The sequence below is a fragment of the Netta rufina genome (genome assembly GCF_964035555.1).
Source record: "Netta rufina genome assembly, chromosome: 3".
In the NCBI taxonomy this organism is placed as follows: domain Eukaryota; kingdom Metazoa; phylum Chordata; class Aves; order Anseriformes; family Anatidae; genus Netta; species Netta rufina.
The window spans coordinates 58,173,843-58,186,624 of NC_140125.1; the positions used below are offsets into that span (position 1 = coordinate 58,173,843).

At 42.6% G+C, this 12,782-nt stretch overlaps 1 protein-coding gene across 2 annotated transcripts in view; it reads left to right on the top strand.

The window, feature by feature from the left end:
* The window catches only part of HIVEP2 (HIVEP zinc finger 2), a 135,245-nt gene that overhangs the window by 69,396 nt on the left and 53,067 nt on the right, over positions 1 to 12,782 (top strand). For both annotated transcript variants that reach the window (XM_084284383.1, XM_084284384.1), the window contains one exon: positions 10,809 to 10,906. The gene's annotated coding sequence lies outside the window, so the exon portion shown is untranslated. The remainder of the gene's footprint in view (positions 1 to 10,808; positions 10,907 to 12,782) is intronic.

The following is a 12,782-nucleotide window of genomic DNA, read 5'->3' on the forward strand; positions in this document are numbered from 1 at the left end:
GATAATTTCTTGAAAACACATCTGAAGTCAGCTGTATTTTTCATCATCGTAGTGAACGTGGTTGTTTTTTTAAAGCTGTCCCTATAGTCCAAGGCGCTTGGTTTGGTGCAGTTTGTCCTTTCTTGCTGTACGCCGTGCAGATGGGAAGAGAGGGCTCGGGTGGTCCTCCCTTCCCAGCACAGGAGAAGGCTGCAGGAGGCAGAACCACACAGCCCCCCACTTCCCCCTCCCCGTGACCCCAGGGAAGGGTGGGTGTGCTGCCTGGGCTGTGCCTGCTGCCGTGGGCAGGGCCGGGGGGAGCTTTCCCTTCCCTAAAGGTGGTCAAGCAGCAGCTAGGGTCAGTAGGAGGCATGCTAGGGACTGCTTTTTGTTGTGGAAATAGTGTAACCTTTCTGATCCGGGCACCTCTGCATTTCTGCAAAATGTAATCGTGAATGTAAGATTTCCTGCTTAGCAGCAGAGGCCAGTGTTGAAATCTTTATGTAGGACTTTTCACTCCAGTCACAGGAATAACACTCCTGTTCCACAGATTTTTGCTGTCGTAACTATCTCGGCCAAAGGTGTAATGAGGCTTGATCCTTGATGTGATCCCTGACTGACGCAAAGCTACCACTGTTCATACACTTATGACAAACCTCTATTTTTACAGAAACATTTTTGGCTTACTGGATGAGGGAAGAGGGACCTTAGAAAAAAGCTGTGCCAGCAACTAATATGATTTTGCTGGTACGAATGAAGCCTGTGCCGGGAACACACTGTCAGTACAGTTTGCTAGGACAGCTGCACCAGCCGAGCTATCCTATTCTGGATACAGCCTTGTCTTCTGTTCCAGTTTGTCATGCATGATTTATCTTTCTGTCACCTCTTCAGGTCCCTAGGCACCTCTCAGCATAAAAAGAAATTAAAACACAATACATATGAGTCTGCTCTGTATTGGAGCCTCGACCTTTAATGTATCACATTTTCGTATTACAGCTTTGCCAGCAAATAGGCTGTCCTACTAGAATCACTACTGCTGGAGTGATCTGTAGAGGTCCTACCTCAGCCATGCTTCAGATATATTTGCTTCCACCTACAAACTCTCAAGCTGCTTGAAATGCCTTTGAGAGGAGATAAGGTTTTCAGATTGCCTGGGAGATCATAACCCAGAACTGCAGCAGTCCAGTGGGGTAAAAAAACTGCCATCAAAAATCTGAGAAAACACTCAGACAACCCAAGCATCAGAAGGTTTGCTTAGTGTTTTGTCCTGTTATGAGAGTTTAATTTTTATCATTTGATTAATTTTTGGTGTTTTTCTCTGCCCCCACTTTGCTTCTCTCATTACATTTTCCTTCCTTTTCTAAAGAAAGTGCTGGCATCTTGCTCCATGATTTCGTGGCTGCATTCCTCCTGAGCAGACCGGTGTGTCGCTCTGACAATAAGGTTCACAGTTAGGCTCCGTAGATCAATAAACCATCTCGGTTAGTTGCTCAGCATATCAGATTTGAATTTTAAAAATCCACGGTCGCACTTAGAATACCACAGAGGCCAAAACCTGATGTAATTTTTAAGAGGCACCTGAAGAATTGCTCTATATTTCAGTCTGCCAGCATCTGACCAGTTCACTGTTTGATTGGGTTTTAGTCTCCTGTTTTTCTCTGCAGCTATTGAAGGTATTTTTTTTTTTTTAATTTTTTATTTTTTATTTTTCCTCCTCCAAGAGACAGACAACTGTGTCTTTAAAGAAACAAAACAACTGTGTCAACAGATGGGAGAGAAAATGCTGTGTCTGAAATAGTGCTAGGAATAAACCGTGTTAAAAATAGGTAGTCTTGCCACAACTGTTTCTTGGGCCAATGTGGAAATCCTCCCTTCCCATACTAGCGTGCTATCAAAACTACTAAAACCGTGCTAGAAAAACTGCCAAATTAGTCTATAAAATGTTGCTAGAATAATAACGACCCTTTTCCTGTCTGATTGTAACAGCCAGGCTAGTAAAGGGGAGAGGCTAAGAGAGCTGTGCTGCCAAGGGAGAGCTTGTAACAATTCCTTTAATTGACCCCTGGCCAGCAGCAACTAAAACACAGTTCTTGGAGCTGTGGACATAGATTTTAATGAGGTGGCCCCCTTTGCCCCCAGCTGTGCTAGGACAACTGTGTAACGAGGAACTAGAGGGTGTCAGAGGCTTGCCCCTTAGATGCATAATTTTGCTACTAGGTATGGAGGAAAATAATTTGCCTGACCCACAACTATCTGGGGAGAACCTATGGCAGTTTTGCTAGCAAGTTGTGTTTGTTCTTTTTTTTTGAAAAAAAAAAAAAAAAAAAAAGAAAAAAGAAAACTCCTGCCCTCCCCAAAAGAGGAAAGCAAGCCAAACTGTGCTTAAACGTGGTTGCTACTAGCAGAATTACAGCTGCAGTTTAGACATTGCATTTCTGCTTTCCATCTGTTGTCTCACTTATTTTTTCAGTCTGTCTCCTTGCTTTCAATTGTCTCTTCTGTGTCTCAGTTTATCCAATTTTCAGGGCTGGCCAGCCATTTCAGCATTATCGCTGTCCTAATGGCTGTAAGAAGAGCAGAGAAGCTCTTCACTAAATGATTTCTTTTTTTTTTTCCACAATGCCTCTCTGCTTTGTTTGTCTGGGTTTTGTTTGCGCTTGGTGCTCTATGTTGTGTCATCTCGAAAGAGAGGAGATGTTTGCATAATGTGTGTTTTGCTATAGTTGTTTAATTCCTGCAAACATTTATACTATACGGCTCATGGTGCCTTTGGGGCAAGGACAGACTGTAACCTCAGGGAGTGAATCAGGTCTTTGACCCTGCTCCTCACCCCTCCGGCAGCCTGGAGGGGCTGGAGGACAGGTAGAGCCTGGGCTTCTGCCCAGGGAGACCCACTGTGGAGGAAGCAGCCTTGGGCAGCTAAGCATGATTTCAGGCAACCCCAAGGCATTTGTTATTTATTCGTGACCTCTGAGATAGGGCAAAACATGAAGGTAAATAAGGCCCTTCCATCTGGGGAGAAGGGCAGCAGTAGGCGAGCGGTACAGCCTGCGGCCGAGTGCAAATTCCTCGTGACCTGGTGCAGCCCTGCTGTTTGCAATAGGCTTTCCCTTTCCCTCGTCTGCAGTCGAGGAATGCTCCTGGGGATCCATGCTTGCCTGGAAGTTGTCTCTGTTAGATTAATGTTTCTTGCTGAGACTAAAGGAAGTCTAAAGGAAAAGAAAAGACTTTAGAGACTGCCCAGTTTACTTCATTGCATCTAGGAAAGAGCCACATTCCTTATGAAATCTTGTGTTCATTTTTTTTTTCTACTCTTTCCTCATTCTCATGTGAGGGAAATGGAAATGGAGGAGTCTATATGCCCATGATTTTTACTTTTTCTTTTGGTAGATAAGGAGGCATCATCTCCTCCTGCCTCTGTGGTTCCCTGCAATTTGTGGGAAGTGTGCATGTTTGTCTGTGTCCAAATAATGCCCCACTTTTTGTTTTGGTTTTGCTTAATCGATCTATGGATGAATTAAAAAGACTAGTATTTGTGTAGGTGACAGTTTGATTAACAGCTGAATTTGACCTTCTTCCAGTACGATGAGCTCAGAAGAAAATTTTTGGTGTTACATCCCGAGTCTGTGAAAAAAATATATTCAGAAGGATGCATGCCATCTATTCACTTTTGACTCGAGCACACGCTTTGCTTTGCTGAGTTGGCTCTACTGATTAGAGATGGAATTAAGCATAAGCTTAAATGACTTGCTCAGCTGTGACTGAGGTTGCATAATTTGTCTGCTCATTTTCCTCGAGCTTTCCTACTGAATTCAGTGAGAGTAGAATCAGGCCATGGTGATGGAGAGGTGATGCGGGTGTAATTGGCAGGATATGCCAATTAAAACTTAGTCCTTTTGTATTGTAAAATGAAATTTTTCTTTCTTGTTATGGCCAATTTCAAATTATGCTCTTGAATTCTGGTCAGATCAGTGTTGTTTCATGGGAAAGTATAGCAAAACATTATTGCTTTAGCTGCAGGAATATATAAATTGGATCCCTCAAAGCTCTCCTATAGCTGTAACCAGGCTAACTGCTATTGGGCTGCCTCATTTTTCAGACCATTTCATTCTTGGGCTGGACACCAAAATCATTAGAAAACATTTACTGGCAGTATTTAATAGCATATTAAAAAGACACAAACAACAAGAACCAAAAAATAAAAAACACCAGACATTTGTGATGCACCACTAATCTATTGGTAATGTGTTTAGCTCCACTCCACCACACATACAGGGGAATAAATTGAAGTGATTAAAATAAAAGTGATTAAAAAAAAAAAAAAAACAACTTCATATTTCTAGCCTTTTTTTCCTTTTTCTGAGAGTCCATGGTGATAGCAGGAGGTGAAAAATTGCAAACAAAATTAAGAAGAAGTTCAAGTTAGCTGTGGAGCCAGAAGTGTGATTCAGGAGCTGAAAATATCTCTGCGCTTCATGCATCAAACTCAAACACTGTGCTTTGGCAACGCCCCCTGGATCAGAAACAGAGTTTGAGGTCATTCCTCCTCCAGCCTGCCATGTATGGATAGGGCCCACACTCATGACAAATTACCGACTTAGTGAGCGAGCACCAAGAGCACAGTGACATCAGCGCAGAGGGATCTTGCCTCACAGTGGAGGACAGAGGACTCCACGGCCTTCTTTCTCCTGTCTTTCTTTAGACCTGGAGGGGCAGTGTGGAGGCACTGGGAATGAGGACACTTTAAACATTCCCTTTCTAGATGTGTGGAAGTGGCAAGAGGCAGAGAAGGAATGCACCCACCTCCTTGTAAAGAAGTTGTGCAGCATCCTGCTAACAAGGATTCTGGTCAGAGGTGTATTTGTGGCCCATTCAGATTTCTAGGACAAATCATAGACCCGTAGAATGGTTTGGGTTGGAAGGGACCTTAAAGGCCACTTAGTTCCAACCCCCTGCCATGGGCAGGGACACCTCCCACCAGACCAGGTTCCCAAAGCCCCATCCAGCCTGGCCTTGAACACCTCCAGGGATGGGGCATCCACAGCTTCTCTGGGCAACCTGCGCCTCTAAGAAAAGAGTTTTATTCCAACATCTCATCAAAATCTCCCCTTTTAGTTTAAAACCATTCCCCCTTGCCCTATCATCTGCCCAAGTAAAAAGTTGCTCTCCGTCTTTTTTATAAGACCCCTTTAAGTACTGAAAGACTGCTATGATGTCTCTCTCCCCAGAGCTTTCTCTTCTCCAGGTGAACATACCCAGCTTTCTCAGCCTGTCTTCATAGGAGAGATGCTCCAGCCCTCTTATCAACCTTGTGGCTTTAAACATATGATGCACCTGCTCGTGGTGGTGCTTTGCTGTGGACGCAGACCTGAAAAGACAGTAGTTCATGCTGTGCTGTACAGGTCTTTGCAACCAGAAGCACAGTGTCAGAGACTGATCTCAGAGTGCCTTGAATGAAGTCTGTGCTTTGACTTAACACTGGCCTTGCTGAGGTTTTAATTTTATTTTATAGAAAGTAATGGCTAGATTTTGCAGGTAACTACAACCAAAACTCTGTAAACAGACCCCAAGACCTTTGAATCCTCTGCTGACAAATTTCTGTTGTTCCCAGTCATTTCAATTCCCTTCTGTCCTGCATGTCTGCCTTGTTACCAACTTCTCAGGGGCAAGTGAGCACTCATCCTGCTGAGCTTGTCCAGTGCTGCTGCCAGTGCTCTGCCATGGCATTGAACAAGGTGCCTGTGGGGATGGTCTTTCCAGTGAGATTGTTCTGGCAGCCCAAGTGTTTGTCATGGGCTTGTAGGGCACCTGCTGCATTACAGCCCACCTGCTTGGCAGCTATCAGTGGCTCTGTTTTGGTTTCTTCATGGTGTGTGGGGCTGTACTTTTTTTTAATTTAAATTTTATCTTTTTCCCCCAAGGTACGGGTGTCATAGCAGGGTAGTCACAGAATCACAGCATGGTTGAGGTTGGAAGGGACCTCTGGAGGAAGCCTGCTGGTCCCACCCTCCTGCTCAGCAACGGCCACCTAGAACAGCTTGCCCAGTTGTTCAAAGAGGGAAGAAAAAACAAGACACTGGTGCAGGGGGTTCCTCAGGGTGGTTTTTCTGAAGCTTGTTTGGATCACTTAGAGCATGAGCTTTACCAGGAACCCTATCCTGGGCTCAGCTGAGACCTGCTGTTCTTGCCTCTGCCCCCTCCCAGATGATCGCGAAGGGTACTCACGTCTTTGTGCAAGCTGCCTGCCCAAACAGCACGATCCTCTTGGCAACAGCAGACTAGACAAATGGGTTGAGCAACATGTGTATGTGGACACAGTGTCAACTGTCAGCCTGACCATTGTCTAAAAGCATCAAGCCTGGTTAGCTGAGGGCACTGATCTCAGCTGGCAGTGTCTAAACTGCTATTTGCAGTGAGGTTATGGACCTATACTTAGGGGGATGTGCTCTTGCTAATTTAGCTCCTGGCTGAAGTGGAAAAAAAAGTAACCCAAAATCATAGTTCCAGCACTAGCAGCAAAACAGGATCCTGCACATTGTGGATTTTGGCTATAAAAGAAATAACCTAGAGAGGGTCCAATGCTCCATATAATGCTGTCAAAGAAATCAGGCGTTTGATTTTCATAAAGTGGATCACTTATGTGTAAGGTAAACAAAATTCATAGGTGATGTTCCAAAAGTCACTTGGCATAATATATCTATTAGATAAATTTTGTTACTGCTAACTTTCTGGAGAGCCTGAGAGGTAACAAGCAGTTCCACAAACATAGACATGCATTAGTATGTATGGTTATCTTTAGTTGCATAATATGTATACATATGCATATATACATATACACATACATGCATATATGTGCAAACATCTGCATGCATATGAATTTGTAAATTAATACATTTCAACAAATGAAAAATGATGCAAAGTTTTCTTGGTGCTCTTTGCATTCAGATCTGCAGCACGGTGCTAGCATGCAGAAACCAAAATACCAAAATGAAGACAAGCTGTGAACACAAAATTTTAATGGGCTGTCACACTCCTATTGAGAAAAATGTGGAAAACAAAGAAAGCATAAATACAGAAAAAATATATTTGGCTTCACATTTATGTTTCAGTAATGAAGATGAAAATGTTTACAGCATAGAGACATTTGATTAAAATATATATATACCTTTAAATTTGGAAGTAGTTCAAGATTTGATCCATTAATTTCAGCAAACTGCTTGTAGGAAAGCATATTTCTGCAGCATCAAAGGCTTCCAGAGTGACCTGGAATTAGGAGGGTAAAGGTAGAGGCACTGTAAGTATTTTAATTCATCTATTCACAGGTGATTTGTGTGAACACATTAAGTGAGAACACCAGTATAGTAATGGGAGTAATTTTCTTTCACTTCTTCCAAATTCAATTGCATACGATATGATTGCATTTGATCAGGATGTGAACGTCATTTCTCAGATGATTGTGTTCTGCCATTGATCATATGAAGTCAATTTAAAGCATGACATTGCTTTTACCTTCCTCAAGTAGGGAGGCATTTTTACTTCTAGTCTTAGCTGCTGTAGATATCAATTTGTGTATATAATAAATTGTGCTTTGTTTAGAGAGCGATAACTGTAAAATATTGCCCATTCAGAGTGTAAGTACTGAGACTGAGATTGATGTCTGGAGCTTAATGCATCATAGCGTCAATCAAGCAAGTTCTAGACTTCTTACTCCTCCCAATGCGGACTCTTATTCACAGAATTCTCTGGACTTTGTGTTTGAAAAGGAGAAAGAGAGCAAAGAGAAAAGTCAATATGGGCTGTTTCACATATATAAAGGAGGGGTTTGAACCTATGGAAAAGAAGTGGGAGATTTGCTTATTGCCTCAGTGCTTTGAGTTACCAGCCATGAATTTGAGCCCTGGGGTAGAAAGCTGCAGAAGTGTGCGAATTTTTCTACCTGTGTTGTGTGGATCGTCTTTGGTACGAGCAATCTTATAGACCTGGTCAATCTGAGTCCTTAAGTGATTTCCCTTCCCATGGTAAGGTACAGTCTGTGCTGGAATGATACCTGCTGCAAGCCAGTTAAGGAGTAACAGAGGCAAGGCTTTATTTGCCCTTTGTACTCTTGAGGCAATTTCACCCATTTATTGTGCTATTTCAAAACCTTAGAATAATTAGCAGTAAAATAAATATTTGCCAGTTTTTCCTTAAAATTTAGTTTTTCATTAAAATACACATTAGATTTCTGATATATTTTTACCTTGTAAAGTGCACAAGAATCTTCCTCTCATACCTCCTCAATTAACTGAACAGTGACAGTGTAACAGAAATATAAGGAGTAACACAAAACAAAGTTATCGTTGATCCATGAAATGAATTAATCTTTGTGGTCAGATGCTGCCAATGCCTACTGCTACATTTTTGTTTCACTACTGAAGGTGTAGTTATACAATCAGAGTGATTAGTGGAGCTGCCAGGGGAGAGTCTAGCACTCTTCTCAAAAGCAGATGGTAAGAGTCATCATCAGAGTACCTCTGCCTTTGTGTTTCCAAGTCCGATGTAAAAGGCTAATCCCTCAGTGTATGAGCTACAAAGTTCAAATTGAAAAAAGTCTTCTGAGCTGTAAATCATGCCATGCTTCTCATACTCTCATTCCCCTTCTGATGTGCTTGTTTAATCTTAGTCTCCATGGCTGGCAAACAAAAGCAGTATATTAAAAGTCTTGACCAGATATGACCAAATGCTAGGAAATGATCTGCAACGGTTGTTGCATTGTTGCCTTTCTTTGCTGGGCTGTTGTTAAAGGAACTCGTCTTCTTTCATTTCCAAACAACCGAGGATTGCACAAGTTTTTACGAATGCAATGATAAAAACAAATTAAAAGTTCCTGGTTTTAGTATCACAACAAAGCCTCTGGGAGCTTTAATTGGGCAGTAAAATTGTGTTTGATGGCACGTGCATCATCTGGAGTTGTTAGAGGCTCTGTCGGTTGGCTGTTCCCTCAGAGCATGTATTCTTTGTTAGCTCCAACATTTCTGTAAGTTTTTTAAGTTAGTAAGGAAAGGCATTAGTACTGTCTAGACAAAATCATACTGTCCTTAACCAGAACTTTGGATAATATTTTACCTAATTATAAGTAAAGATTAAGCTTTTTAAATACTCAGAAACTGACCCAACTTTCATGGAAGTCAGGTGGAGTCTTTCACACTTGGATCTGACCCTAATGTATCCATTGAGGAATGCCGCTGAAGACAGTGAAGTCTACCGCATGAGTGAATATGCTGACTCGCATCAGTTAAAAGCTAAAAGAGAAATTGGTGAAAACAGGATATAGCATTCCTCATGGATTTCAGTTCAAAGACTTTTTTGAAGCTGGAACAGCAGTATGAGTTTGTGTCATAAATGATATATTTCACTTATGTTTTTGTTGTCTTTTAATGGAAGTCCCCTCTGTTCCTCCCAGCTTGCTATCGAGAGTATTTAGTCTAAATGAGCCCCTTGTCTTTGGGTTGGGGGCAAGATAAACAGATTTGCAATTCATGTTCATTAGAAAAAACTTTATGCAAGTGTAGCCAGCATCATTAAAGCCAGCTTGGCCTGTCTGAAAGCATAAAGCACAGGGCTGAGGGCTAGAGGGTATCCATATACTAACAGGGAAAGCAAGCTGCAATTTGGAGCACCCCTAGGTTTCAGTGAAGGGTGGACTAATAAAGACTCGTGACTTCTTTATTGCTTTGCTTTGTTTTTTGACTGGAACTTTTCTCAGGCTAGCTGTAAAAATCAAGAGTGAAATACTGGCCCTGCTAAAAACAGGATTTTGCCCTTGAGTGCAGCCTTGCCAAAGTTTCACCCATAGATTAAAAACGTATTGGGCTTTGTCTGCTCAGAGATTGAAAAGTGGTTCCTGGCTCCGCATCCAGATTCATTTCCTAGAAAGCTGTATATTGATGTGATAAAGTGTCAGTGGCTGGAGCCAGAGCATATGTTATTTTATATACTCAGATGCCTGTATAGACCACTGTTGACATTGCTGGTTAGTAACACATTATCATTTGCTATTTGTTTTTGTTGCTGATAGCAAACAGTACAGCATAAAGCATAAGCACATGCCTTCTACTAACTAGTTCCAGGCCTCCTTCACCCTTCACGTGTTGGCACCCTGTTTCCCTCAGCTCGTGTTTGTGCTCTGCTGATGGTGGAAGCATGGGGCTTTGCCCACCCGCGTGGTGGTCAGGCTTTTGTCTGGGGTACAGGGCAGTGTGAGGAGCCCTTGTGCTCAGGGGAAGTCCAGGAAGGTTTTCTGCATACTCCTGTGGGAGCTTGGTTAGGCCATGGCCACCGATCTGCAAGTCCAGTGTGCCAAGTTTGGCACTTTCCTGTCAGAGGCCTCCGCCATGCTCCTCTGCCACAGTGCTCGTCAGCCCTTGAGGAGCAGGCACCTTCCCTGCTGCGGTGACCCAGCTGCTCCACGAGGGCGGCCAGCCAGGGCCCAGCGTCACAGCCATGCACCACGGGGCACGGCTGGGCGAAGAGCAGAGGGGACGTACAGGGCCTCCTGCTGGGACCTTGTGCTGTCAGGTGGTTCCCTGTCAGCTCCCCTGGGGTGCAGCCCTCTCCAGGAGCACAGCCACCCTGGGATGCTCTCCTCATTGCCCATCCCTGGCATGTAGCCTGCAGTGGCATCTCACATGCAGGCATTCAAGAGCACAGGGAAGCCTGGAAGAAAGAACTCTGGGTACAATGCAAGCTGTGGTTATCTGTGCTTCACAGCATATATCACATAGGTTATAAAATCAAGGCTGACTTGACAAAAATCCTTAAAAATCCTTCGTATTTATTTTTCTAAATAGGTGGAGGAGAGTGTGAACAGCCATATTCGCTGGAGTGCTGAACCGAATTGCCTTGACTGGAACCATTATTCACTTGCACCTTTGACGGCAGCCGCCAGGTAGGAAAGCAAGGAAAGAATGGGTTGAAATGAGCTGGGGGAGCAGGCCTAGGTGAATATCTTTTTGTTCTCAGAAAGCTTTAACTGGAAGTCACTCACATTTAAATAGTAACTGATTACTTGTCCTTTTGTTACAAGTGAACTCACCTCTTGCTGAAACCAGAAGCATTTCTCTTTCTGGACAGGTTATGTTTTTGGTGATTCAGAAATGGTGTCTTTGCTTTGACTGTATATTTGGTTTCCCACTTTCTCTTCTTTGTACAGTTCTTTCATGAAGAATCCAGGGAGCATACTTTTTGAAAGAAATTAGCAGAAAAATTTACTTGTAAAAAATACAAAGAAAAAAAAAGTGGATGGGGTTTTGATATCTAAAAGAGCTGCTTTTATTATTATTATCATTTTTAATTGTCCTAAAGAGTGAGTTGGTGGTTTCTGTTTGACCATCTTGCCATTTCAAGTGCATTGTTGACGATACTTAAGATCAAGGTTTATTTTTTCCTCTGGGTCTTGAACACATGGGTACATGCAAACTGTGATTATGAAAATAATGACACTGTAGTATCATGATACCCAAGCTAGCTTAAAGTTAGTGGATTCCCAGTAGCAGTTTAGCTATGGTAACACACAGTTCAGAAAACAGTTTATCTTCTCAGGAAAAGGTCTCTTTTCAGCTACTTGTTGCAGCTCCATGTTTGTTCAAGGTGCTAGTCACAGGTTGGACAGATTTCACATTGACTTGGTCTCAGAGACTGTGCCTTCGTGTAATAGACAGAGTTAGTTTTGTTGCAGCACTGAGGAGCTCCTTTTCTCCAATATCTGTGTATTGGTTAGCCTTCCGAATGTAATAAGACTGACTTAAAATAGTGAAAAGTTAAGGAAATGTTTCATTGGCTTTTTTATTATTATTCTTCAATATTTATCTGCAACCGTAAGAACTAGGCATATAAAGAAGATACAAGATTCTCATGCCATATCATGATCCCAGGAAGCGTTCAAGGAAAATATGCAATGTATTTTGAGATAAAACTGTCGTTTTTTTGAGAACTGTAAATGGGATTGGACCTCTGTTTCATTCTATATATGAATTGAAGGAAGGAATGGCAGGCATTAAATTGAAATGGGCTGTCCCTTGACACTTTGCTGAAACCTGGAACTGATCCCAAGTATTCTGCAGTCCATGGTGCTGCTATATGGGATATCTCTTCTTATTCATCCTTTTGCAAGTCCTTGCAATTGAGGTTGTGTCTATGAGCATTGCACTATTTCCCCCCTGCAGTCTGAGACCTGAGATCTTCCCATGCAGCCTGGGATCAGAGCTAGGTGAGAGGAGTGCAAATTAATGCCTGTCAGCAGGCGTGTTAACAGGGAACATGCTTGCAAAAAACTACGCATCATGCTTGCCATAGGTCCTGTGGAATTTACAGTGAAAGTTCAGCAGGGAAACAAACTGTCCTCATGCACTGAGCTCTGTTCCCTGTTTGGGAAGCATTAACAGTGTGTGAAATTTATAAGCAGGAGTAATGGAGTACCGAAACCTAGCCATGTCCTGACTCACCAGGCAGGATTTAAGGGGAAAATTGAGAACTTTGGTACACAAGAGTGTGGCAGCCATCCTCCGAAATGGGTTTTTAGCATAAATTTTTCAGGTTTCATTAGTGTGTAACTTAATGGTACTTTTGTGCATTGGGCCCTTGCTGCTGTGGCTCTCTTGAATGCTGAGAACTCCCCTTATAATTTGTCAGCCTAGTAATGGTGGTTTGGAACAGCTGAACTTTAGAATAGATGCTCTCAATTAATGTAGTTTAGAGTGGTGCCATTGCAACTATGATAATATGTATTGCAACTTTCTGTGCTAAGGATATTAAAGCAAGCGCTT